This window comes from Lagopus muta, chromosome 15 (assembly GCF_023343835.1).
Source record: "Lagopus muta isolate bLagMut1 chromosome 15, bLagMut1 primary, whole genome shotgun sequence".
NCBI classification, from domain to species: Eukaryota; Metazoa; Chordata; class Aves; order Galliformes; family Phasianidae; genus Lagopus; species Lagopus muta.
Window position 1 is genome coordinate 10,100,995 of NC_064447.1, and position 27,992 is coordinate 10,128,986.

Consider the following 27,992-nt stretch of genomic DNA (forward strand, 5'->3'; position numbering starts at 1 on the left):
GGAACGAAAGTCCACGAAACTGAATTGCCTAGAATTTTTAATTACAGGAAATACAACATCAGCTTCCAGAGTTTATGGGAAATTACATTAGAGCTGACAGTCGCAGTCTGCTCCCATTGCTGCAGTAATCTTGTGCTGAGAGAACAAGCGAATTTCCTGCTAGTAGGCAAGCAATTTCCGAGGCCCCAGACAAATGCAGAGAGCACCAGGGTCAGGGCAGAGATCTTGAACTGTGCTCTGTGTTTGCTCCAGGCCCAGGGAGGAGCACAGAAGGATGCACTCAGCTCAAGGTGACCTTTGGTGCTAAGCGGATTACAGGGAATGTTTTTTCCAAATGCATTTCCTTTGTGCATCTAACAGCAGTCGCCAGACTCAATTTCTGCTCTGCGTGTCTTTCACGCGGCACAGAAGAATTTTTAATTATATGAAAATGGAAATGTAAAACCAAAATGACCAGCAAGAAAACCCAAGGACAAGCTGTGGAGCTGGAAACCTGCTTCAGTTATTTTTTTAATGTTATTGTTTCAAGTAAACAGCGGCCTACTAAGCTTTAGAATATGTTACTGGAGCAAAATGGTAGTTTTTGCTGCAGCATACACGGGTTGTTTGAACACTAAGCACTGGTTCTGTATTTGACACATTAACAGAGATCGCATTCTTAAGATGTCCTCTAACAACATTTCTCCACACACCCAAAAGAAGGAACTGGCTTGCTTACAAACAACACGGGAAAGCAGCAAAGCACGGGCTTCCTTCCCAACACTGTTACCATTCTTCAAATTGTTATCATGCCATTTAAAATGAAAGCAGAATTAGGCATCAGCTCAGACAGCAGGCAGCCCTATAACGACTTCTTCAGCATAAAGCCATATATCCTCCCTAGAAAACACCTCAGTTCAGCTACGGCAGAACAACTCCAGTGTGCTGCCCAATTACAGTGATGGAAAGCAAGGGCCCATCCTCTGCTGGGACATTCCCAGAGCCTCAGCACGGTCCTGCAGGAACGTCCCCATGCGCTCACAGCTGCGTGTCAGAAGTCACTGCCCAACTCTGCTGGCTCGCCTGTCCTCCTGAAAGCTCCCTTGTGTGGCTCTGAAGTGCACTATGCAACCAAGTGCCTCAGCTCCATCTGCCTCCACAGGAGAAAGAAAAGCACGTTGCATTACATCTTCCAGTTTCACAGATATTGAACACATCTCTTCAATACCACACATGATATCTGGAAAGGTAAATTTTACACTGCACAGACACATTAGTCCTAAATAATCATCTCTGGTCAATGGAATAAGTAGGAAGGATGCTCCAAAAGTAACGCCTCCTATTTTATTATGTTGAGCCACATCAGAGGCAGTGGAGCTATGACCACTATGACCACAACAGTTGAAGTTGAACCTTCCCACCACTATTCCATTAAACTACATTGAAAAATACCATTCTGCAGCTGAGAATTCACTCTACCAAATTGTGCTGCTGTACCCTTTGTATCTATTGTAGTTTCCATGGAAGCCTCACTTTTGGAGTGACCTATGAGAACCAAACAATTCCAATCACAACACAGCTGTGCAAATCCACTGGCTGCAGCTCCACAAAGGAAAAGTGTCTGCAGTTTGCTATAAGGCAAGGGCAGTAATGGGAACACAAGTCATGGCTCACGGAGTTCCTTGTTTATGAACTTCATTTTATTCTATTAAAAATGCAGAAGGTGATGGGAGTGGAAATAGGACATCTGTTTTTTCCTGTTGTTTTTTCTCCCCCTCCACGTTCTGGTTGTAACATTCAAGACTACTTAGCAGGAGCAGTGAGCCTCACTGAGAACTCTGATGCTTTCGCTATCTGCTTCTGCATCACAAAAAGGAAGCGTTTAACCCTATTACAGATCCTGGAACAGCCAACAGCCCATCTTACCGGCAAAGAGATGAGAAAGAGCCAAACAACCCCACTGCACAGAAGTGAGAAACCACTTCTAATGCGCAATCACATTCTTGCACAGAAAGCTTGGACTGTTTCAGAGACCTCAGTGAATCCACATCCCACAACAAACCACCAGGAAGCACAATGCACTTGCAACTTCAGCACAAATCTGTGTTTGCATGCTTAACACCAGCGTTGCAAGGACAGCAGAAAGCAAGAGCAGTTGGTTGTAGCCACTGTCCCCTGCCAACAACAGGAAAAGCACCATCAGCTTCAGAACGTTTCTTTAGAAGGTCAGAGGGAGAAGAGGGCTCTTGGCTTGCTCAGCCCAGGTGAGCCTTCCAAACCCTGCCTCCCTGGGCCCTCTCTGATAGAAAAAGAAACACACATTCCTGTAGACAACTAAGTGAAGCTTCCTTGTACTATCGAGGGTAACCCGGAGGGCAATACTCAATTTCCTTTTCCCTATGCTGACAATTTCATTACACAAATAATCCCAATGAATTCTCATGGTGCTTTTTTAGACACAATGTTCAGACAGAGGGAATTCCTGACTGAACTTCTCAATAGCTCTCTCGGAGATCAAACTCACTAAATGAAGGAGACCATAATTAATTTGCTGAGACTAATGCAGAACTGAGGCCAAGCCACAAAGTCCTTAAGAAACTCAGTTCAAAGAAGCAGCCACACGAACCCACCTATATGCAGACTTTCAGCAGAATCCACTCAGATCTCAGGAATGCAAAACTCAAACCAGGGTTCGTCTCCACTGATAAATGCCCTTCCCTTTGAGCCTGGAGGTAAATACGTACACAGCCCAGTTGGGTATGGACTGGAGATGGATGGAAAGCCTTTCACATCACATGGCCAAGAAAAATGGTGAAAAATTACAGTAAATACAAGCAGGTTGTCAGAAATTTGCATTAAAAAATTGCTGTGGACTACAGTGAACATCTAATCTAATTTATGCATCAAGTTATATTTTTTCCAAGTCACTAACTGAATCATCTTGCAATTTTCAGGCAGCCACTGCAGACATCTTCATTTACATCAGAAGATTTCCCTTCACACACAGAAAGATAACCACAAGCTTTCAGCCTTGGACTCACGCTGCAGTTAAGCAAAGAGCTTTTGCTGTCTAGCACCCAACACTCCAAGAGCTCTGGCAGTGCCCAGGACCAGGCCCACAGCAGCTGTGGGCAGCACACAGCTTGATTTCTGAGGTCTGAACATACACAGACCCCGAGATCTGCTCTCTTTGCTATCAGGGTGAAGTGACAGAGGCAGGCAATCCTTGGGGAGCTGAATTTTAGGGTACATCTGAGACTCCGGAGGTTGGGGAATGCTTCTCACCAGGCTGCAAAGAAGCCGGCTGGAAGGGAAGCGCTGCCAGATGCTGAGTAAGGGAGAGTTCCCCCAGACAGAAACTCACCCCACACCTGCACAGGGCACAGAATCTGCCCACAGACACATCCCCAGCCGTAACCATCAGCCAGCAACTATTTATGGAAAAGGAAAGATTCAAATCACCTGGCATTGTAAATTCTCATCTTGCTTTACTGATGGTACTTGTCATGTGCACAGACAAAACCACTGTGCTTTCAGAAAGCCTTATTTGTCACACATGGGAACCAGAACTCGTTGATAAATGAACAAAGTACAAACGTTTATGTGCAATCCAGCCACATAATAACCCAGAAATAAAAATGACAGCAAAAACAGGTTGGATATTTAGGAAAAAATTCTTCTCTGAAAGAGCGGTCAGACACCAGCAGTGCTGCCAGGGAGTGGAGGGGTCACAGCCCTGGAGGTGCTCCAGACTGGGGAGATGTGGCACTTGGGGACGTGGTCAGTGGGCATGGGGGGACGGCTTGGACATGGGGATCTGAGAGGTCTTTTCCAACCTGAATGATTCGGTGATTCTGTGATTTTTTTCTGATTCTTCTTACGCTGGATCCCACACTGCTAAAGAAGTTCTCCAACTCAGTTCACAAAACATTTCCCTGTTTATAAATAATTCTTACGGAACAACTGGATGACCAAAAAAATATCACCAGACTGCCCACAGTGCAATATCCACTGTAATACAAACATTGATCCCAAAACCAAACAGGAAGAGGGACAACTGTATGCTGCAATGCCTCAAAGAAGAGTGGGAAGAGAAGCAAGGAAGCTTGGTACTGTGCAGACGAGCCAACAAGCAGCACACTTATTAGCTCTCTCTTGCTGTTACACAGCAGAGAAAACAGCAATTCATGTGAATAAGGCAGTAAAATGAAGACACTGAAATTACCATCAATGTCCTTCCTTTGCTTATTTAGGAAATGAATTATAAACACAGATTGGCAAATGGTTTGAAGAACAGGCTGATCTCCAGAAGAAAGGTTTGATTTCCATTTTATACAGTTTAAACGCTTGTCCTCCCCTCAGTTTAATTTCTGAGAAAAGGAAACGGTTCAAAACTAAAAGTTTTGGAAGCCTTCCACTGCCTTTTACAAATGAGAGAACAAGCCCAGCTTTCACAGACAGCAGGTGGCCGAATGATTTCTTTAAATCGAGAGTTAATACTGATAGATACCCTCCTTCAAACCATGCATATTCATGAAGCCCAGGGTTAGTTTCTGCACTGACTGCACAGCAGTGCCAAGTCCAGCCCTCCACCCAGCCACAAAGCAGATTTACAGACACAAATGTACCTTCAGTTGCTTCTACTCCTTTACCACCTTTTCTTACTACAAGCCTACCTAGTATAGGAAGGCAGAGCTGAACAGAGAGCTCAGCTCACACCTCAGCCTACAAGCAGGAGGCACAGGGCAGAAAGCCAGGGACGGGAGCACAGCAGCACCACCTGCACTGCCAGCACCAGTTCTGCAGCAGCTCACATCTGGCTTTGCTGAAGTACAGCCATGCAGCCCCAGTGATGCTTGCAAGTTTGCCTCTGCGAGAGCCATGCAAATCACCACAGCAATCCAAACCTGACCAATGCAGGAGGTCTAATTTTAGGATTACAAGCTTTGACAACATCTCTTTAGAATAACACATTCCTCCTTCTACGGTTAGGTCAAGTGTCATCGACAGTCCTGGCTTCATTTTATGCAGCAGACCACAGTTTATTTTCCACCAGTAATAAAGCAAGTACCGGGTGTGTAATGAGTAACAGAATATTGCAGAATTACAAACAGCATAAGGTCAAGCCATTACGCACTGAATCAGAAATGCTAAATGCAAATTAATCCAACGAGGCAGTGAAAATACCTACCCAACCTCTCAAAAGGAGTTTGTTCTCTGGGGATTACCTACTTGAATGAAAGGACTTCATCTTTGATTCTCACAATTAGAGAAGAAAAAAGTAATCACCCAATGCACGCCTTAGAAAAGGGCAATAATTTGAAATAAATTCAGTTCACCAGCAATGCTGAGCAGTGTTTTCAAATGAATTAAAGACAGTGGGAGACACTTCTCTCTTTTCATTTTGGAAGGGAGAAGAAAGACATCTGATGTTCTTGCCAGAGGACGAGCCTTAGATTATAACTGATTACAGAAGCCCAGCCTTGGTAGTCGGGCTGCTTACAAGGTGATGGGCACCAGCCACAAGGAAGCCATCACTCCTCCACCCAGCAGCTCAGAGCCTGACAAATCAGCTCAGCCACCAGGGCAGTGCAAGCAGTGCAAAGGAAGAGCCTGCAGGACTACAAAACGTGAGCTACATCCTCAGCTCTTATACTGCTTTACACAATTTTGGAATACAACCAACAACCATATTCCTATATATATTTGAGCTCACCCACCAGATGTCATGTGGGGAAGGTACCTTCTCCTTACAGCTGCACAAAGATCTCATTAACTCAATTTGGTTTGCACTTCATTACTACAAAGCAGACGTCACCATGAGCAGTTTCTTCTCCCCACCCACACACCACAGCCATGCAACCACATTAATAAACTCAATAGGACAAAGGCAAACACTCATCATGACACAGATTAGGAAAGAACACTGGTTTAACTCTCCATGTTACCACAGCTAGAAGCTGAGAGACTAATTAATACTTTTACATTACAGCATGAATTCCTAATGAACTGTCTGAGGAACAGTCAGATCTGCAAAGCCATCACTGTTCAGACAACCAAGACCAGCTATGTTTTTCTCATGTAACACTGCTAAGGTAATGGCTACCTGCACAAATGGGAGCCTGTAAAGAGCCCAGTGCTTGATTTAGTATCTTAGCCACATTCTTCAGTGCCCATTCACAGGCTATGTGACTTCAGGTGCCACCTGACACAGCCACCATACTTGCACGCTCCTCTTGAAACATCAACACGGGGACTTAATTCACCTGTAACTGGCAATAGTTAACATGAGGTCACTTCATCCCTAAAACATTAAGCTACATGCAGATGTGTGCTCATGACTAATTAAGTTGCAATAAGTGGGAAACTTGTAACCTAAAATTCTCTGTGCATGGATTATTTTTTTTTTTGGCCAAAATCAGAAGATCCAGGGGAGCTGGGTTTTCTGACAGATTGGTCAGAATTAATCCCAAGGTCACTCTTAAGTACTTTGAAATACAAACAAGGGAAGTAACATTCATTTCAACAGCATTCCCTAGCTGCAATTCATGAGGCAAAAGCTAAAGCTGCATGTGGAAGCCCAAATAGCTGCAAAGACAGCAGCTGAGCCCTGAGACTTGCCTTCAGCAGGTAAGAACTGCAAGCAGGGGATTTTCTGGGAGATCTCCTTTTTATCACCCAGAAGAGTAAAACTTATTCACTTTGTTTCAAGCTGAAGACAGCCACTAAAAAGGAACAACAACAGCAAAAAAAAAAAAAAAAAAAAAAAAGGGGGTAGCACCATGAAATCTTGGACCTGTCCTTCCTACAGACTGATTTCAGCTATCTGTCCTGTAACATGTCCATCTTTCCCTCTTATTCCTCCTTATCTTTTCATACCATGCACCTTCTGTTCCCAAATATTTTTCGTGCACCCAGCTGCTGCTCCTCTGTCTGCAGCCTGACTTAAGCAGGGTTACACTTAGCAGGAGCCAGCACTCACAAACACTGCTAATCAGTCATTTTGGTCTGCTTCTGCGTCGCCTCAGATCCTGATTTTGACCTACATAAAGGTCATCTTTGATGGAAGTGAAGCACTGGAAGACAAACAGAAATCAGCCCACCTGTTAAAAGGACTCCTTGATTTTTCATTATGCTGTTTGTAACTGTCTGCTTGCTTCATTCAGGCACTGATAAGGATCCTCCTATTCCCAAATGTAAATATTTATTCTTATCTTTATTCTTATTTTGTTGATGACTGTGGAATTAGGAAAAAAAAAAAATCTACCTGGAAAAATGCCAGAGAATCCCACATTCTCCTCAGCAGACACGCAGCAATTTTCAGCTGTCATCATGATTGCTCCACGCTTCTGAATCTATCCTACAGCATCAATACTCTACCTACTCTCTACCTATTCTGGACACTTAGATGGAAAGTGAGTGGGAGTTCGCTCGCTCTGCACACAGAGGATGACAAAGATTCGTTACTAAAAAGCATCTGCACCTGTTTCATTATTAAAGGGCATTTATTGCAGTCAGCTCTTGCACAGCACACATCACAGCCCCCCATTTTGATACTCTGCCTGTTCTGTTCATGTCCTGAGGAGTCCATATACCCTGTAAGGAGCCCCAGAGGCAACACAAAGCATCAGGATCTAAGGCAACACACAGCACTTGTAATACAGAAGTCAAACCTCTGGTATTTCAGATGCATTTGATTATAGCTTAAGATGTGATTTTCATTTTGTTGCTGTTGTTGTGTTGGTGAATGTACTTCAAACCATGTAATACTACTTTCTGTACATCCCATGGCTGCCTGCATTGCCCTGTGGATTATTTTTTTAACCACCTTTAGTGCATATTATTAAAAGCAGTCTCTCTCTTCAGATTTATAAACAGAACAAGAAAGTGACTTAAAAACTCACCCACTCCATTTTCTAATTTTTTTTCGAGAGCGTTCCATCTAGTTTGAATGCACAGCAGACATTCTAGTCCATTAACATCCATCAGCTAACAGAAGGGTAATGAATTCATCAATACTGCTAAAACGCGTGGGTACAGGATCATGCTGAATCATTTAGTAACTACATTTGCAGCAAGAAAAGCTCAAACAACCCGCCCTGTGCTGTCAGCAACCATCTTCCTGAAGGAGGAAAAATGAATGTACTGAGATCACCCTCAATCCTGTTATCCCTCTTGACAAGGCTGGCTGTGTCCCTACACACAGCACTGCTGTGCCAATGAAATCTGTCTGCTCCCACTCGTCCCTGGACATCAGCTGCCTCCGCCAGACCACCTGGACACCTGCAAGAAGCTTTCATTGCTCATTTTCCAGTAAAGGACATATGGGCCTGGCTTTCCCCTGCTTGCTAGCAGTAGAGTCATGTAAGTCTTTAGAATAGAGTTCTCAGGCTATAAAGGAAAACAAAACTAAACACAATCATGGTTTGATGGTATGGTTCCATCAACACCAGGCTAGCACTGCAATTGTTAAACGTGCTACAGATCCAAATCCAGCTTTTCCTTGCTAGCTATTTTCAAAGCCAGGGAGGGACCACCTCCTTCCAGCAACAAGTAGTCCCAACAGTGCTGAGTTCTAAGTACACAAAAAGCAAACAGCTCCCCAAACTGCCAATAAACATGGAAGCAGACCACCAAAATTCCCATACCTGTGATGCTTTACCTTTAGTCCTGCCATGGGTCAAAGGAACCACATTACTGAGTACAGCAGCAGTAAGTTATTGTTCTCATAACACTGAAAGGAAATAGTATCTACTCTTTAAAACAAAAAGTCAGACTTGATAATATTAAGAAACAAAATGATCTTCAAAGCGTACATTAGAAACTACCTTGCTTGCTTTGCCTTGTCAGGTCCGCCAGGCCTGGTATTCTCTGTCTCACAGCAGGTTTATAAAAGATAGTTGGTATACTGCACTTTTGTTTACACTTTCAGCTTTTTATGGCATCTACTCTTAATTAAGGCCCAGAATAAGCAGTGTTTTGTTAAGGTAGCCTTCACAAACCGAGCACAATGAACTCCACACTCAGTAGTCAGCCTCCTTAATGCAGATAATGCCTTAGAATACATACACTTACACATGTGTCTACATATCCTTAACTCCCACAGCTTAGTTCAATTAATACCATTAAATCTTTAATGCTCAGCTTCAAAGGCTTTCCAAAATTTTTAATAGCTCTCATAGGTTAGCATGAATGTTTTAAGTCTTTTTACTATATTTTAAATAAACTCATCTTTTCTTTCCACTTTGATGTCTGCCTTTCTGACAACGCTCTGCTCTCTGAAGCTCCTGGCACCTTGTTTTCTGCAAAAAGGTGACATTACAAACTCCAAAAGATATGTTAATAGCTGAGCTGCAATCAGGGACTTTTCCTCTCACCTGCCCTCCAGGTTGGGAGTTGGCCATGGAACTGCTTTAATCAAAACAATGTGGCAACCCGTAAGGAGAAAGGATGCAACACTAAGGGAGGGGACTCTATTTGCATCTATTTAGCATGTAAGCAGCAGGCGGTGCTTAATTTTCCTTTACTCTGCTTTCCCATGAAAGGAGAAAATAGAAAAGATACTGTATTTTAATAGCAGCATAGGCAAAGTGCAAGGGGGGACACACAGAGCACAGGCTCCACAGCATTTAAAACCACAGAACCCCCTGAACTGGAAGGGACCCAGCGGGATCACATCCTGCACTGCACCCCTGCAGGGGGCTCAGCACCCCTGTGGGGCCTTGGACACCACCCACCTTCATCTGCTCTGCTTCTGTGCTCTGAGGTTGGAAGGGAAGCAAGTTTTGATGATGTATTTAAGCTTTTTTGTAAAACACAAACTAGAAGGAAAACAAACAGATTTTCCTCCTCCTTTGAAATGTATTTTTCTTTTTTTCTGAATTAGAAAATAGAAATCCCTTCTTAAAATAAAACCAAAGATCAGCATTTCCAGAGGCAGGAAAAGCCACTGTGCATTATATACACTATCCACAAAAAAAAAAAAAAAAAAAAGAAAAGAAAAAAAAAAACTGAAAACTCTGGCTTTGTCCCAAGGCATCCAGACACAGCTCTGTGCTGGCATGCACACAACAAAGACACTGAGTCCAGGATGTTCAAACACGTTTCCTTCACTTACACCTGGTAAGCTAACAGTACCAAAGCCCTACATGTTACTTTTGGCATCGACTGCAAGCGACCAGCGCAGCCCCAGACCCCTCACGTCCAAAGCCATAAATCTCAGGACAGAAACCCCCTCAGGAAGCATATTAAAAATGGTGTAATGAAGGCAACCCACAAAACAATCGGTCCTTCTTTATATCTTCAGTGCTTCAGCAGCTGCAGCGTCAGCACAGAATTACCACCACACCGAGCACCTCTCAGCACCACATGCTGCACATACGTACCATGTTCTGCCCTGCAAAGCACCCACAAGTACTCTCTTGGAGGCATCACGTATTCAGGTTATTGGGAAGTTAGATATAAGAGGATGCTCTTAGTTGGAAGACAGACACAGAAATGTCAGTCGTGCTGTTCAGCGTGCTTTAAGCAGCAGGCGAGGCAAAAGGAGATTATTCCCCACGTTGTCAAACACACAGAAAGCCAGACGTGTCTGGAGAGGCACTCTGACATGTCACTGTGCCTCCGTGCCTCACAGAAGGGGCAGTGATTTGTAAAGTTTAAATGCAACACTTAAGCAGTTCAGCTGACTAAAATAACACCCTCGCATCCTTTCATTATATACCTCAGTGCTTCTCTGAAATAAAAGTTTAAAAGTGAGTTTTAAAGTGATTTTGTTTGTTGTCACAAAAACATTCATCCTCTGTTTTCCCTAAAATTCAAGAATTCTAAAACAAACAAACAAGACCTGTTACAAAGCTTTCTGTAGGCTGCCTCTTTATTAACTCTTTCCAAGAGAGCTATAAGCACACGAACAGGAATCTTGTAGGCACATCATCCAAGTACCAATCTTTAAAAAACACCCTCAGAAAGCAGTTCTTCTGATGAAAAAGTGGGACGTGTAACTGCAGTCCAACACAACGTCCTCCTGTTCTGAGCAGCACGCAGAAATCGGTGCTTTCAGAATATAACAGGAGACAATGACAGACATTCTCAATGGCTGCACCTGCAATGTTAAATATTGATTTCCAATCGTTGTTTGCACGCTCCTAACGAGGGAAGCACTTGGTGCCACACTGTTTATCTGAGCACATTCCTCCACAGGCATTATCTTTAGTTTCTCAGAAACGCTCTCCCAAACCGGTAACCCAAGTGTAACTTTTCTGACCTTTGTTCAGCAACAGCAGCAACAAGATAGCAACACTTCTCATCATCAATAAGCATTTCAAGCCTTCAAAAAAAAAGAGAATTACTGCAAGAAACACAGCATTACAAGAAACAATCATAAAACCATGCAATAAGCCGGTATGCGCTCCGAGGCAAACATTTTATCAGATAACAGATGTGAGTCTGATGCTTTCAAATGGCTTTTGCACAAAGAGGTTTTATCAAATGACGAAATACCTGGGCAGGAGCGCTGCGAAGATTCACCACATCTCCCCTGGATCTGCACACTGCTGGAAATGCAGGATTCCTGTCTCTCCTTAAGCAGACATAACTCCTGATGCTGCAGCAACGTCACCAAATGGTAACGTGTTTCACTGATTAATTAGCTAACTGAATAATTAAAAGTGCTGAAGTTCTGTTTTTCAAATAATAATTTGGGCACTTCCCTCCACATACAGCACATGACAGAGGTGTGCGCCTGGCCATCAGTCAGAGGGCAGGCAGGCACACCACAAGCTCTATTTACAACAGAAGGATGAGGATTAATTAACGATCATCAGTTTTTGCTGATTTTATAGGGTTAGGGAAGGGGCTGGATCAAACAGCTGCATCTTCCTGCTGGAAGTCACAAGCCTTATTATCCCCGCGCAGAGTTGGGTCTTAGCAGAAAGGCAACAGCACCAGCAACCGGGTCAACAGAACAGGCTGAGAAAATCCTGACTGCTTCAAAATAAAAATCAGGAGAACGGTCAAACCCAAACATTGCTCAAGTCAGCTCACCCAGTTAGCAACACACAACCAACCGCTCCAGTACGGGTTTCTTATCTGCAAGGAAAGATGTCTGAGGGAGTCTTTCATGCCTGCGTCTCAAGGGAGGAAGTTGCTTTTAAAAATACTTTGTTTTGCCTTTCCCCGAGGAATATCAGAACTGTATTCTGATTATTTTTGTGCGTTTTGTCCGTGAGGTCCTACAAACAAAGGTCTTATTTGTGAACTGTGCAACCCTTACACTAGTGAGCAATTACTCATGCAATCAGTGCCAATGAAGTCAGAAGAACTGACTGGGAAATAAACTGTTTGCCAACCTAAGGGTTGCACAATCAGAAAAAAATACAACAGAAACACAGAGGGGGAGAAATTGCATCTGACAAAAACTACAATCAAGAAATACCTGGCAACAGATTGTTATTTAAGTACAAGGAAGGGATTTAAATAGGAACAGTTGTAATAAGATTACACAATTCTCCATGAAAATTCTTAAAATGCCTTTGTTCTAGTAAAACTAGGAAAGACCACTGCCCTGGTAAAGGTTCAGAAACTGTTAAATCGATGTTAACTCCAGAAATTAATGTAAGTTCAAACCAAGAAAAAAAACCATCATTATCAGCTCCATCACCCACCTCACGCCTTCAGCTTGCATGGGCACAGCGTACATCGGGAGATTTCCCCGTGGCACAGCTCAACTCAATGGAAAAAGCCAGCAAAGTGAAGTACAGAGCTCACTCTACTTGGGTTTCTGCTTCTTAAGTAACGAAAACTACCAGTCTGATTTTGGAGACATCACCTTATGATGTGACACCTTCAGAACCGCAAGAACATCCCTCCAAGCAAGGTTAACTCAACATTTGGCAACTGGGTTTCTCAGGAGGGACAGATGTGGCGTTTAACTACAGCCCTCACAATTCACTGCCCATCTCTATGCTGTCATTTCTAGAACAGCAGCCCCACAAATTGGGCACAAGTTCAGCTACTGCTACACTGAACACCTGACAAGGGTATTCTGATTCTATCCTGTGGACTGGACATAAAACACCCTCAGGTAAAGGTTCCCAGCATGTTTTTAAACTAGCAAGCAGCTTTACAATTTAAACAAGCAAACAAAAAAACCCCAGTATCAATTAATTTGTAAAAGTATTAAGTGATAACATTATAAGTATAAAAAAAGTGAATGATTCACAGCTGAATATTTTACTCTAAGGGATAAGAGCAGAAATTTCCATTGGAAAAAACCATACCACAAAATATTGGGTCTAAAGGTGATCATATCTAAGCCATGGTGAATGTGCACATCACCCCAGGAGAAACAGGAACCAGGACATCTACTTAAATAAGCAATAAAATGGGTGTATGTTTGCAAAGTGCAAGGTAATCATGAGGGCAAGAAAGTACACCGAGACAGAAGTCTGGGAGACAAAAGATGGGTTTGTACCACTTCCACAGAAGCAGACTGCATCCCACCTGATCACCCTCCAGAACCATTTTACTTTCCATGCCTTGTAAACGTAGTATTTATTATACTGGTATATGATTGAAGACTCAGCAAGTGGAGGCTGCATTAATAAAACTGCACTTGAGGAAACACAGGAGCAGCCAGCAACATGGAAGGGAACTGCATGGATCACAAGGTCTCGCACCAGAATTCCCACTAATTACTTCAGACAGCCCAGGGAGCTGCATTCCTAACCGTGGAAGAACTATGAGATAAAATGAAAATAAACTGCATGCGCCAGGACAACAGAAGTACAGCGTCAGAGACTTTGGAGAACTGTACACAGCCACTTCCACTGCAAAGCCAGGATGAAGAGAGCCTGGGATGCAAACAGCTCCGGGAGCTGGGACCTGCTCACACCACAGCTCTGCACTGTGCTCCAGTTCCCCACCTGAAAAGAGCAGTCGTTGCCAGGTCGGCATGCAGGGCAAGGCATGAGCAGACCAAGCCTGACCTCCAGAACAAGCTGGGAAGGAACAGTTAGAGACATTGATGTTACCAGCCCTGGGTGACATGAAAACAGATATACACACTATTAACAATTAACGCGGTGCAGGACACTGATGCTGGGATCTATTTTTAAGATTAGTTTTTGTAACTGTATGAAAGGATGAGCTAACAGTTATCTATAAAGGAGAAAGCATTTCACTACACATAGTATCACTGAAAGGAAAGCATCCCAAATAATGTTTCCACATAGAAGTGCATAAGGGCGAACTAAAAATCAAATTCTGATAAACATTCCCAGTAGCCAATGGCACTGGGAGTAGAAAACACAAAATACTTTTATATCCATTTTCTAATGCTATAATCACTCACATAAATTCCAATATTAGGTATTTATATGCATTGAACTTCAGGTGGTAACTCTGAACACATACAGTACAGCCTGGAGGAACTCAGCCTCAGTAATTTTATTTACCTCCTACTTAGAAACTGCCCCAAACTTCTAATTGCTTCCAAACTAGTTTGCCTGATCACAGTTTAGACCACCACCACAAAGTCTACCAAAACCCAAAGCAATACTGCTACTGGTAAACACGCAACAGCAGCTTTTCTGTAACCTTCTGCCTCCTCCATCACTTCCCCAGAGGCTCAGCTGCTGTGGCCATCCAATTCTAGATCCATCCTGAAACTTACAGCCTCCCAATTCACTTACTCTGTTATACAAGCATTCTATTTTTCTTTTTGTTTTTTTTCCTCATGGGAAAGGAAAGCAATCCCATACCAGCCACCAAAACTGATTAATTCTGAGATTTTTAAGGTCTGCTATTCAGCACATACCAGTATGTAACCAAACTGACATATATCAATGCTAGCAGACCTGCAATTAGACCTAAAAGGTTTTATTCCAGAGGACAGCATACATGTTGTTCTCCTCCACAGTGTCTCATGCTTTCTTAATGAGCAGCTAGGCTACTGAAATGCACAAAAAACACTGCTCTTTGAAGCACTTAAGACAGCAGGATACTGGTACATTTCAATACTTTCCCTGCACAGATCAGAGCAAGACAAAGTGGAAAAAGAACATTACAGGCATTCATACAAACCAGACACCTTTCATTTCCTATTAGCAAGATCCCAAGAGACAATTTAGTACTCTGCAAATATGGCACTGGAAGACCTGAAAGTTGTTTCCTGAGCACCAGTCATTGCACAAAGGTTTCAGAGTATGTTCTATTCTTGACCACACAAAAGCAACACTAATTTCCCCATCCTACACAGGAGCAGCATCACGCACATCACAGCTAATCAGTAAGATATTTCTCCTAAGACATTAGAATTTAATCACTCCTTGGGGGGAAGGAAAAAAAAAGAAAAAAGAAAAAAAAAGCCAATTCCTCTATCAAGATTATCAGCATTTTTCTGAAGTAACAAATTAGGCCTTTGGCATTTTGCAGCAGTGATCCAAGATTCGAGGCTTCTTAAAAGCTCCAAGTTTTGAAGCAATCAAATGGCTGACAGCTGGAACACAATTAGCATGATTAACCAGTTATTTAAATAACAACACAGTCAGTACAAGCACAATTCATCCACACGCATTGCACTGCACAGCACTGCTTGCACTGGACATCAGATGTTTGTCAACTGGTCATTAAATATGACTCTAAGAATAATGGATGTGGAAAACACCATGGAATTACCACCAGGAAACTGACAGCCAGGGCTTGGGTCTCTGTTCTGGTAGGACAGGACCACCAGGTGACTCCCAGGTAGGACTTTTCTTTCCCACATGTCACCCAAGGCAATTTAGCTCCTGCTTAAGCAAAAAGTCCTCTTTTTTTTTTTCTTTTTTCCTTTCTCCTAAAAAAAGAGTGGCTTTTCATACCCTATTTCTTCAAAGCAGGCACTGTTTTTCATTGGTCAGAACTCACAAAGAGCTGCCGCCCATGACTGCAGCAGGATGATGTCACACAGCTGCTCTATGACATCAAGGAAGTTGCAATCAGCATCACTAAGTCAAACTTCCTGAGGAGTAACTCACAGTCAGCTCAGCCTTATCAGATCCCGTCTTCAGGAATGCAAACTCACGGTTAATTTGTACTCGGTAATTCTCGATAACACGGTTAAATATTTAATATATGGCAGATTATCTCTGAAACTCTATCCAGTCAGTCTGCCGCGACCCCTGAACTGCAAGAGAAAACGTATCAAAAGTTTTAATCCTTCACAAGGAAACACAATACAGGAGTTTGTTTGAAAATAATGTGCCTGGGAATCAGCCAAGATAAACATATTTTGAAGTACTTCCTAAACAGACTGCATTTTGCTGGAGATACGGTTATTACATGTTTGTATTTTAATCAAAAACCAAAATCTACATCTAACATCCAGCATTTTAAACCTAAGCAACCCGGTTCTCTCTGACCTTGCCTCGCACAAAATACAGCATTACGCAAGAGCCCCATATTTCCATAAAACACACATTTCAGCGGGGAGAATAATATAACCCAACGCCGTGGCCTGATTTGCATTCTGAACTCCTGAAGTCCAGCCTGCAACATCCGCAGCTCGGCCATCGGGACAAGTGCTCCGTGCCTCCGGATGGGGTACTTCCTTTGTAAGGATAGAACAGTAGGGTCGTTAAGGTTAGAAAAGACCTCTTAGATTGTCGGGCGATCGCAGTCGGTGTCGATTTTAACGATCATTGAGCTTTCTGGATGAGTGATAAGGAGAGGGGAAGGCACTGCACGCCCCTCGGCCAAACGGCGCTGAGCTCACATAGCTGTTAGCGCTGCGCCTCACGGCTTTACAACAGGGGAGGCTCATTGTTGGCAGCCCGTAATGATCGCTGCCGAAATATCGTTCCGAGATACAACGATTAACGCAGGGCGCTAACTGCTCAAAGCACAGCATCCAACCTACTGCGGGGAGAGGATTAAAAATCAAAAAATCAAAAAATCACAAAATAAAGGAGAAAAAAACAAAAAGGAGGAAGAAAAAAAAAAAAGGTGGGGTGGGGGGGGGGGAAGGAGGGTGAAGATTCTTAAATAAAAAAAAAAAAAAAAAAGCCCCGTTGCTCACAGAGCCGGGCCGGGCCGCTCCCGCAGCCGCCGCTCCCCCCGCCCAACGCCGCGCTCCTCCCGGCGGCACCGGCTGCGCTGCCGGAACCTCCTCCCGCCATGATGGCCGAACCGTTGCTACCCACCGCCCGGCGTAGACAACAAAAGGCAGCCCCGGCCCCGCTGGGCACACGGCGGCCTCCCCCGGCCCCGCTCCGCACCTCACGCCGCCGGGCCCCGCTCGGCCCCCCGGGGGCCCTTCCCGCGCCCAGCCCGCGCCGACGGGCGAGGCCGAGGGGAAAGGAAGGGGCCCGAGAGGCCTTCCCGCCGCCTTTCCGCGCACACCCGCGGTCCCGGACTGACCTGAGGGGAACGGGAGGAGCGCAGGAGGGCTCCCGGCGCCCGGCCGCCGCCGCCTCTGGCTGGGTTTGACACCCACACGCACCATCCAACATGGCGGCGGCCAGGGGGAGGCGGCGGACGAGGAGGCGGAACCGGCGGCCGCGCGCGCCCCCGAGGCGCGGCACCGGGCCGGGCGCGGCGGGGAGAAAGCGGGGGCGGGAGATGGGAGAGAGAGCGGCGGCGGGCGGCGCCCCGCGTCCTGAGGAGCCCGCGCTCCGCTCCTCCTCGGGAGGTGGCCGGGCCGGCATCGCTTCCAACCGTCCGCATCCGCCGCTCTTCTCCTCACGGAATCACAGAATGGCCCGGGTTGGAAGGGGCCTCAAGGCTCACGAATCTCCAACCCCCTGCCACATGCAGGGCCGCCAACCTCCACCTTTAACACCAGGCTGCCCAGGGCCCCATCCAACCTGGCCTTGAACACCTCCAGGGACGGGGCATCCACAGCCTCTCTGTTCCAGCACCTCACCACTCTCTATGTAAAGAATTTCCCCCTGACATCCAACCTAAATCTTCCCTCAACTTAAAGTCATTTTCCCTTGCCCTGCTGTTATCAACCCTTTCAAAGAGTTGATTCCCCTCCTGTCTGTAGGCTCCCTTTAGGTACTGGAGGCTGCAGTGAGGTCACCGCACAGCCTTCTTTTCTCCAGGCTGATCAAGCCCAGCTCCCTCAGCCTGCCTTCGTAGAGGAGGTGCTCCAGTCCCCTGATCATCTTCAAGGCTCTCCTCTGAACCCTCTCCAACAGCTCTCTGTCTTTCTTGTACTGGGGGCTCCAGACCTGGACACAGTATTCCAGATGGGGTCTTACAAGAGCAGAGCAGAGGGGGACAATCACCTCCCTGTCCCTGCTGACCACCCCTCTTTTGATGGAGCCCAGGATTCCATACGTCTTCCGAGCCACAAGGGCACACTGCTGGCTCATGTTAAGTTTTTCATCTATCAAGACCTCCTCCTCCTCCTGTCAAACTTAGCAATGTAACAATAAATATATACATATTTTTAAATGGCGTTTTTGTACTTAGGGACGCCTCAGAGTGATGATGTGGGGCTGCAGCAAGACCTCTGTGATCACTGCGCTGCCCTCACCATCACCTCCAACCATCCCAATTTGCCACTCTTATCCTCCTTATTATATTAGGCAACATAATAACAAACAATATTTCTAATGGCATTTTCTGATTTAGAGACACTTCATGGGGGGTCTGTACTGAGACCTTTGTGGTCACATTGAGGGGAACTGGATGCAGAAAGGACTGTGGTAGCAGGAGTCAGGCAGCCTGTAGCTCATGGCCTTCCCTTGTTGGAGACACAGAGCCCAGGATCACGAGTTGGAGGTCAGTGGTCTCCTCGTGCTTCTCTGAGTGTTTGTTCCTATCGTAAAGCTGTGGGACAATTCAAGGAAATGGGACGTGGCTGTACTGGAGACAGCAAAGGTCAGCAGAGGCTGGGAGGGACATGTTACAGCTGGCTCCAGGTAGCACTACTGCTCATTTAAAACCCAAATTCCTGAGCAATCTCGCCTTATTAAACACTATAAAACAGAGGAAACAGAGCAAAATTCAGTTTATAAGGTATTGCTTTCCAAGAGAAAGAAGCACGGCAAACTTACAGCCCCACACCTCGGAGCCGGTAGCAGAATTCCCACTGACCTCAATCTGAGACAGATCCAGGTTTAAACACAGAAGGACGTGGACTGCAGCAAAGCACAGGGTAAGCTGCATTAAAAACAACTTGTTTTAGAAATGCTGCAAGTCGAAATGCTTCAAATACCATCTGGTAGTTGGGAAGCCAAGTCTGCATCTAGCTGTGATATGGCTTAGTTGTTAACCTTGAGCTCGGGGAGCCCAGCAGAATGAAATTCTGGGTGAAAAAACAAAGCATCTGCAAGCATCTGACACTATCAGCAGGAGCTGAAAGAATACTTCCCTCTTTTTGTCTTTAGAAAAAACAGCAGTGATGGAAAGCTAATGTTTCTATGCATGTTCATTAAGCCTAATGATTAGGTGCTGACAGCTCTGAAGAACAAGAGGAAAGGTCTTGTTTAAAGTAAAATGTGCAGAAGATGAGTGTACTTTCTGCCTTCTCTCCTGCCTAACTTTCTCTCCCCTTTGGACAGATCTCTGAGAAACTGGTGGGAGCTTCCCCTGTGCTTCCAGCTCCATCTCAGGCATCTCCAGGGCTGTGCCTGCAGCTCAAGTGTACAAATAAACAAACCCAGCAGAGAATTCCTGCAGCTGGCACACCTGTATCAACACTACTGCATTTTCTGTCAACTTGATCAAGCCACTCCGTACAGGCAAAACAAGCTGCCTGAGTGAAATTAGGGGTTGTTTTTTAGTTGTTGTTTTACTAGAGTTGTATTAACACCTTAAACTGTGTCAGTGCTAGGCTGGCCAGGTTCCCCAGATCATTGCAGCTGTACCAAGAGAGATTTGGCCAGTCTGCAATGGGACAATCCTGAGGAGGCTTCAGTGAGTACAGACTCTCTGCAGCAGATCTAAAACTCTCCTTGCACACTAGCCACAGCTGGCAGCTAATTGTGATTTTAAAGCCAGAAGCCAGCTTGGCAAGCTTTCCATTCTAGTCCTGTCCTCCCTGAACAGGCTGCACCACACCTTGCTTGTTGACCCATGACATTCTATCAAATTGCTCACAGCACACATTTCAGCCCCGTTGGCAGAGCCAGAGTTCAAGGCCATTATTTGCAAAGTGAGTTCAGCATCAGAAGGCGATAACCGCGGCGTCTCCCCAGTAACTGCTACAGCAGAGCAGTCCACGTGGAGAAGGCAGATGGAGGCAGCGAGTGGGAGGAAAGGGGCCTTTGCATCGTAAGGAGCAGAAAGACAAGGAGAGAGCTGCAGTGTGATGCTGGAGGCTCTCCCAGCACAGCCAAGGCGCAGCCTGCCCCAACCATGGCTGCCCCCCGAGCTCATGTAGCCACGTGGCTGCCAAGGAGCCCCAGCAGAGCCTTGCACTGCCATAACGTGAGCATCGCCCACACAGCAACTGGCACCACGTGGTGCTGAGCACACCGCTCATCAGCTAATGAGTTTGTTCCAAATGTCTGGCCTCGTGTGACTGACAACAGGAGCAGCACTCGAGAAGCACTGAACAATGACAAGTACGATCGTCTCTTCTCAGTGACCCCCACCCTGCATTAACAAACGGGTCACAAATAACAGTGCTTTGCAGTGATCTAATCCTCCTGCCATATGTCGGCTGGCCGAAAAAAAAATACAGGAAAAAAAAAGCTGCACCAAGAATGCCAAAAAGCTCTGCAAAAAAAAAAAAAAAAAACTATAAGGAAAACTCGATAAATATATCTCTGCAGTTTGAAATTTGATTTCCTCACTCTATTGTTTCTCATTTCCTGAGAGCTGGCTCGGTGGATCACATTTTCTGCTTCTGTCTCCAGCATTTGTAACCAAACAAGACTGAATCTCATTATACTGATGCATGGCTCTAGCTGCATGCAATTCAATCACAGTCATTTTTGCTCCATTATCAATTTCCCTTCCCATTCTTAACCGATGGGTCTTCAAAGGAATCAATTCAAAAATAGACCAGCATCATCTAATGAAGGTGTGTTTAATGCTCAGCATTTAACTCTGTATTAAGCAGACAAGGAAGAAGCTGCCTGCTGTATCAGGCATCCTCCACTCACATTGACCCCAGTGGGAGCTGGCATTTCTCAGCCTCCCTGGGAAGTCAGATGCTTCCACGAGGGGGTAAATAAGGACTCGAGTCCCTTTAGTGCCCAGCTTTGTAAATCTGCTAATTAAATGAGAATATGGGCAAATGCAATCATTATTGTCCTCAGAGCCAAAGAATCAAGGCATTTCTCAACACACACAGGCTCTCTTCTCAATTTTCTGAGCCATCTGCACATCGCTGACAGTGATATGGGAAATATTCGGATTTACACCAAGTGATATTCACCTCAGATTATTCTCTCCTGGATTCATGGACCTTTCATGGAAATACTCCAAGTCTGAGTTATGCTGAGTTACACCTGTGCACACAGAGCCACAGGGCCTGCAGCCAGACCATGCGTACAAAGTTCACCTAAAATAAAGACCAAAATAAAAGTTTGTTTCCTACTGTACTTAGGTTAATTTCTTTACACATCTTCCATACTCTGAATAAACGTAGTTACAGGGGAAAAAAAAAATAATAATCAGAAAGATGAATGGTAAAGTGTGCCCCAATAAGCCCCTGCCTGAGTTCAGCTGTAAATAACCCAAGTTTAATCAGAATAGAGCACGCTTATGGCAGTGTGACGACTTTAGTTTCATTTGTGATGCACACAAACTTGTAGAATTGTTTCCAGTGCAAACATTCACTCTGACAAGCTCAAAATTAATACACCTCTAATGCAGGCTTTTGGAACAGACCTTTTCTGAACACGTTAGCAGATTCATGAAAAGAGGAGAGAGAATGCAAGCCCAGCACATTGTTTTTCTTGAAATGAATACACACTGACAGCACGCGAGGTGGTGATGTTTGAAATGTTCTCAGTTGTAGTAATTACCAAGTGTTGTGTTTCTTCAGAAGTTAGAGCCCTTCTCCTCCGTGGGCACCTTCCTTCATGCCTTTCTCCTTACTGCTCTGAAGGTACAGTTTCTCCCTGTGCCACACTGAGAAACCAAGATGTTGCTTGCTCTAAATCCCACTGAGGGGTGGAATTCCATAAGTTTCAGTTGACCCAGGTCAGGGTGCTGCAGTTCCTGCCCTTCTTCCACTACCCCCAGCCACCTGGTTCCATTCCCTCCCTACCTTCAGCACCAGCTAACACCATCTGTGGTGAGAGCTAATCACTTTTTGGGGAGGAGGATTGCATTGCAGCCAGTTGAGCTCTCTGAATCAGCTCAGCAGAGAAGGTCAGACAAACAGTTGTGTCAGCAGAAAAGAGAGGACAGGAGGGGACAGGAGGTTTTACTCTGATCAGACATAACTAGCATGGCTGTGCTGCCTGTTCCATGCTGGGAGCACTCCCCAGTTGGGACTGTCTGCACAGTTTTTACTGTCAGACACAGAACATTTGCTGTGACATTGGCTACTTTGCTACTGCTTGGTACCACTGACCCAAGCCAGAGCCTTCCAGCCCATGCTGGAGGAAACAGATTCCCCTGTGGTCAGCACAGCTCATGCTGTCCCTCTCAACTTCCTCCTTGTCACGATGAGAGCACTTCCTGCCAGGAAAGGCCTGATGAACGACATCACCCTTCTGTGCTCCTTTATCATTCCAGCAGCCACCCAAGAAACATCACCTCCCTTTTGCTCCAGGCCTATCTGCAGCCCAATCTGGGCGTCATAATAGCAGCCAAAGTACAGGATGATGTGTGCTGTTGTGAAAGGATCTCACGTGGCCACAGATCATCTTTGCTCCTCCCAGTTGTTGCTCACCTGGAAGAGGCTGCCTTGCCAGGCAAACGCCTGGAGAGCAGGAGATGTTTTGCTGGCCCAAGCACTGCCCCACGTGTGACAGTGAGCAGACTGCCGAGGAAGGAAAAATACACTTTGTACACTAAGACAAGAGCAAGGGAAAAGCAGTCTTCTGACCAGAAACATATGCAACCAAGTATCAGGTGAGAGCACATCAGCTCCTTGCAGTGGCCACGGCCACAGAAGACTGAAGCACAAAGTGTTTCGTATTCAAGCACAAAACACAGAGCCTTTGAGAAGAGCAATGCTTTGCTCACAAGGGGTAAGCCCATCGATTTGCCTGCCCCTTACTGGGAATGATTAGGGATAGAAAGACTGAAACAGGTGTAATCATACTCGTATACAGAGAATTGATGCAGCAGATAGTCCATGGGAGCTGCTTTTGAAGCACCCTGAACATCACCCTGAAGCATCCTGAAGCACCCAGCAACTTCACATCTGCTTATAGCTCTGAGAAAAAAAGCTTTATGCCTAGAGTGCAAATCTACAGCCACTAGTAGTGCAGAAATGTCATACTAAAGCAGAGACAGGACTCTAGAAGCAGGGCAACCCAGAGTCATTTTGAGCTTTGCTTCTTTTAAACCAAGGGATTTGTGGCACTGCTACTGAGCCCCTGGATTACAGCTGGTTGCCCATCACTGAGCATCACAGCTGAAAATCTCGTGGTTTTTCCCTTGACAGATGAAAACTGAGGGCTGTCTATTTGGTTTGTGTTTGCACAGCATCCAGCTGGTTGCTTAATTACTTGGCCCAGTTTCGAGGTTTCTGATTCCCACTTCTGCAACTGACTTCCTCAGTTCTCAGGCTCACAAATCCAGTTGCAACTTTCACATCTGCATTCATGGTCACGACTCTTAGCTGGTTGATCACTGAGCATCTCACCCTCAACAGGTCCTCTCAGGTGATTTCATAATACAAACACCAAGGAGCAGCTCAGAGCTCTAAATACACACTCCCTGTGTAATCACCAAGCAGATTAAAAACTCACCAGCTGGGCTGGGAGAGACTCATGGCAATCCATTAGGGCTCCAAAGCACACACACCGCACAGCACTGCAGGCAGGAAATTCTCAGAGCACAGTCAATTCTAACACTATTTGGCTGAGCTGCTACATGGATCCATCCTGCTGAACTGCTCTGCCAGCCCCTGGACCAGAGGGTTCCCTTGGCTGAGCTGAATCTGTACGAGCAACCTCCATCTCCCACAGTGGCTGGCTGTTGAAGTAGCCATTTGGGCACAATGACTGGCCAAGCAGGTTATATATAAGTGGCTGTAATTAATACTCCTACGAGCTTCCACATTCCTAAGGACTGAACGAGGTGCAGAAGTACAAGATTGCACCCTGACCTTGTAAGCATTGGAGGAAGGCAGAGGAACCTGCTCTGTTCTGATCAGAGAAGGGACAAGGCCAGTGCTGGAGTCACTGGGAACAGGCTGTGCACAATGCTTCTGCTGGGGCACAAACCACAGCCTTAACCTCAATCAAAAATAGCTGCAGAGCTTCTGCAGACAGGGGGCTTCCTCCTTGTCCCAGGAAGCCTCTTTCTGTGCTTGCACATCACTGTGTGAACATGGTGGGTGTGCAAACTGTCACAGCCACAACAGATCTGAGCAATACTGAAACTGGCCTTTGCCAGAGACGCACAAACCGATTAACCTGCTCAGCAAGTGCGAGAGCCAAAGCCTCAGCTGCCTCATGTACTGAATATCCCACATGGTCACCAGTTGGCTGGAAGAACAGTGCTGATCCCTACATAGCAGGGCCTGAAAGCTGGTCAATTGATCTTCACCAATTCACCGTCAATCACTACCAGTGTTGTGATTCTGGGCTGGACTCTACTGGTTTGAGCAGGACAAGTGCTGATTTCCCATATGCTGCCCTATTGTTCTGTACATCAAGCCTGCCCAGGTGTCCTACTTGAAAGCTGGGACAAAGCACAGCATCCACACACTGTTTCCCAACTCTCCCAAGCAGGACTGTCCAGGCTGCTCCCAAAAGCTGTCTGTGTGTGCCTTTCCCCAGACTCCATTAGCTGGTATGTTTCATATCCTCAAGGCTGCCTCAGCCTTGCATACAGGTGGCATGCCTTTCAGCCTTCAGCACCCGGGGTGGTGTTCAGAGCCTGTCCTACACGGCAGATTTAAACACATGCTAAAATGATTTACTGAGCCGGTGAATGCCTCTGCCCTGGGGAGCCAGGAACAGCGCAGCTGTGCTGCTGGAGGCTGTCGCTGATCCGGCTTAGGCAGCAGCACACAAATACAGCTTGGGCTACAGACCTAGGGTCAATCCTCAGAGGGCAAAGAGGCAGATGCCAGGCTGGAGCAGGGCTGGAGCCCATGCCTTGGTAATTTCTGAGGGTCTCCCAGAAGAGACTGTGCCCAGGGCACTTGGTTCTAACCATCCGTGAGCCAGCAAGCTGGCAAAGCCTACAGAGAGCAGGGAGTCAGCCAGGGCTGTCTGGCTAAACACAAAGCCAACCAACACCAAAACCAGCTCCTCTTTCAGCTTGAGAAAGGAAGAGAAAGGGAAGAAGACAGTAAATCTCTATTTCAGAAGCTTGCTGCCTGGTGAGCTGAAGGGAACGCCCAGCTGGAAGGAATACTCTGTATAAACACAGACTCAGTGTTTTGCATATACTTTGCTACATATTTCATATGCATCTCTGTGTATGCATATGCCACAGGGACACCCACACAAGAAACATTTTACAGCCTGTGCTCACATCCATGCCTTGCAGCCCCCATGCTGAAGCCCCAGAGCCTCGTTGCTCCTGTGCCATCCTGTCCTATGTCCTCAAATTCCTGGGAATCCCATCAACCTTTCCATGGGAGCAAACCCTGCCATTTCCAACTCTGCGTGAGGGTTCTGAGGGGAAGCACTGCCTTGCTTTCTCATTGCTGTGTGCGAGTACTACTCAGAGTTTGCTAAAAGAGGCACTGCTGCCTTGCTTTGCTCAGACCAGATCCTGCCTCACCCATGCAGGCGGATGTCTGGCAAGGCCTCAGCACCATTACCCTGCATTTCCACAGCCACTGTATCAGAAATCACAATCAGACACCGTCCTGGGAAAGATCCATCCGTTTTATATGGCCTCCTGCAGCCTTTGCTCCCTCTTTCCTCTTGCCTTGCACAGGCACCAACACCACTGGGAAATGGCACAAGGCAGCTCTATTTTGGGTTTTCTACAGAAGCAGAGGCCACGCGTGTGGATTCCCCTCTGAGGCTATTGGTACATTTTACAATGCCCTGGTGACAGGCTGAGCAGAAGTTTCAGAACTGCTTCGTTTCTAAACCTTTCCTGAAGCAGAGCAGCTAGGGAGGGGAGAAAGGTCACGCAAAACTCTGAGAGGTCTCAAGCCTTTACAAGGCTTCAGAGAATCCCCACCTCGAGGCCCAGATTACAGGAGAAGCGGCTGCCCCAGATGCTGCAGCAGAAATAAATCACGGCAAAAGCTGAGCCAGGGGGAACTCCTGTCTGCATCTGCTCCATCCCCACAGGAAAGGGTGGCACAGAGCAGCTGGAGCAGCCGGGGAATCCACAGCTGCACCTGCATCCGCCCTGGCCAGACAGAAGGCCTCAGTGCTGTGCCTTCCCTCCGCTTCCTCCCTCTTGTCCTTCTCATCTCCCTCCTCAATAGGCAGTTTCAGGAGCAGCACAGTGCCTGGATTCTCTCAGGGCTTTTACGGTGCATCCGGCACCCAGAGAATTACCCTGCGGGCACCACTCCAGCAGCATCCCTGCTGCCCAGCCACGGATGCAGCCACACGCACATCCCCAGTGAGGGAACACCTCCCTCTGGCTGTCCCCAGGGTCTCTATGTGCCCTAGCACCAATCAGACCTCTGCCCCACAGTGCAATGGGCTCAGCCATCACCACTGCTGTCCCAGCTGAGCCTCCCTGCATCCATAGACACCTACATCCCCGCCTCCTATGCCACATCCCATGGATGCGTTCCCCCATACAGCCCCACATGGGTGCCTGCACCCAACCCTGCTCTCACACACATCTGCTCAGCCACAGCAGAGCTGGGTACGGTGCGAAGGGAGGAACCACAGCAGCTATTGCCACACTTCCAGAGGAAGGCATGACGTGAGCTCAGGCTTCATTGGTTATTAATAACTTCTTTGTTAGCAGGCCAGCCCTAAGGAGGAACCAAAATTGGACTGAGAGCGCAGCCTCCCCTGTGCGAGCCATCATTCACAATTTCTTCGGAAACCATTTCTGTTCTCAGAAGTCACAGACGTCCCCGCTGAGTCACCGCAGCACAGCATCCCCTCACCTACGCACAGGGCTTCACACTTGGCTTTTTTCTTTCTAAATCCCAGAAAAATAACAGATGTCCCTGTTAAGAGGGAGCTTCTCAGACGCTGTTCACGTGGCAGGTTGTGCCAGGATGCGAGCACACATGCACCATTTCCCTAGCACAAACCCTTTGCACACCACCGTTTTCCTGCTCCTCAAGAAAGCTTCCTCTGCAGCAGATTCCTCCTTCAAGCAGCCTCTATGCCCTCCCCATGGCTGCATGTCTCAGGATCCTTCCAATTCCTCTCCCTTTCATAGAATCACTAAGATTGGAAAAGACCTCTCAGATCACCAAGCCCAACCCCAGCTCACCCCACCATGCCCACCAACCACGTCCCTCAGTGCCACATCTCCACAGTCCTTGAACACTTCCATGTAGGAGATGAACGCCAGTGTTGTTCCTCACCCCAGCAGCCTCTGTCAGACATTTCCAGAGCAGCACTCAGCAGGAAGCTTTGTAAAGCTTGTCCATCTGGCACATTACGGTGTTGCTCACACAGCCCAAAGCAGGTCAGGATGAAAGCAGCCAGCTAGGGAAGGCAGCAAGTCCTAAAGTCAGCACACATGATTGCCCTTCCCACCAATCCACATGCAGCTGGTGGCTTCCATCCCCTTTTATAGGTCCCAGGGAGCACTCAGCCTCCAGCTGCTGGGGCCCTGCTGGCTAACTCATTAATGGCTGCCATCTCCACCACATGAGTCTCCATCACAGCCCTGACCTCAGAGCCAGGCACCAGCATCGCTTACACCCATCACCCCAAAACCAAGTACCAAAAGTGAGACCCCACTGCCAGGATCCCACTCACAGGGCCCCCAGTTCACAT

At 46.4% G+C, this 27,992-nt stretch overlaps 1 protein-coding gene across 4 annotated transcripts in view; it reads right to left on the bottom strand.

The window, feature by feature from the left end:
• EPN2 (epsin 2) overlaps window positions 1-27,720 on the bottom strand; it is a 50,201-nt gene extending 22,481 nt beyond the window's left edge. For 2 of the 4 annotated variants that reach the window (XM_048961517.1, XM_048961514.1), the window contains exon 1: window positions 17,380-17,535. The gene's annotated coding sequence lies outside the window, so the exon portion shown is untranslated. Of the gene's footprint in view, window positions 1-17,237; window positions 17,327-17,379; window positions 17,536-27,574 lie in introns of those variants that run through there. The other 2 variants (XM_048961515.1, XM_048961516.1) reach the window with 2 other exon arrangements.
• Between the last annotated feature and the right edge of the window lie 272 nt (window positions 27,721-27,992).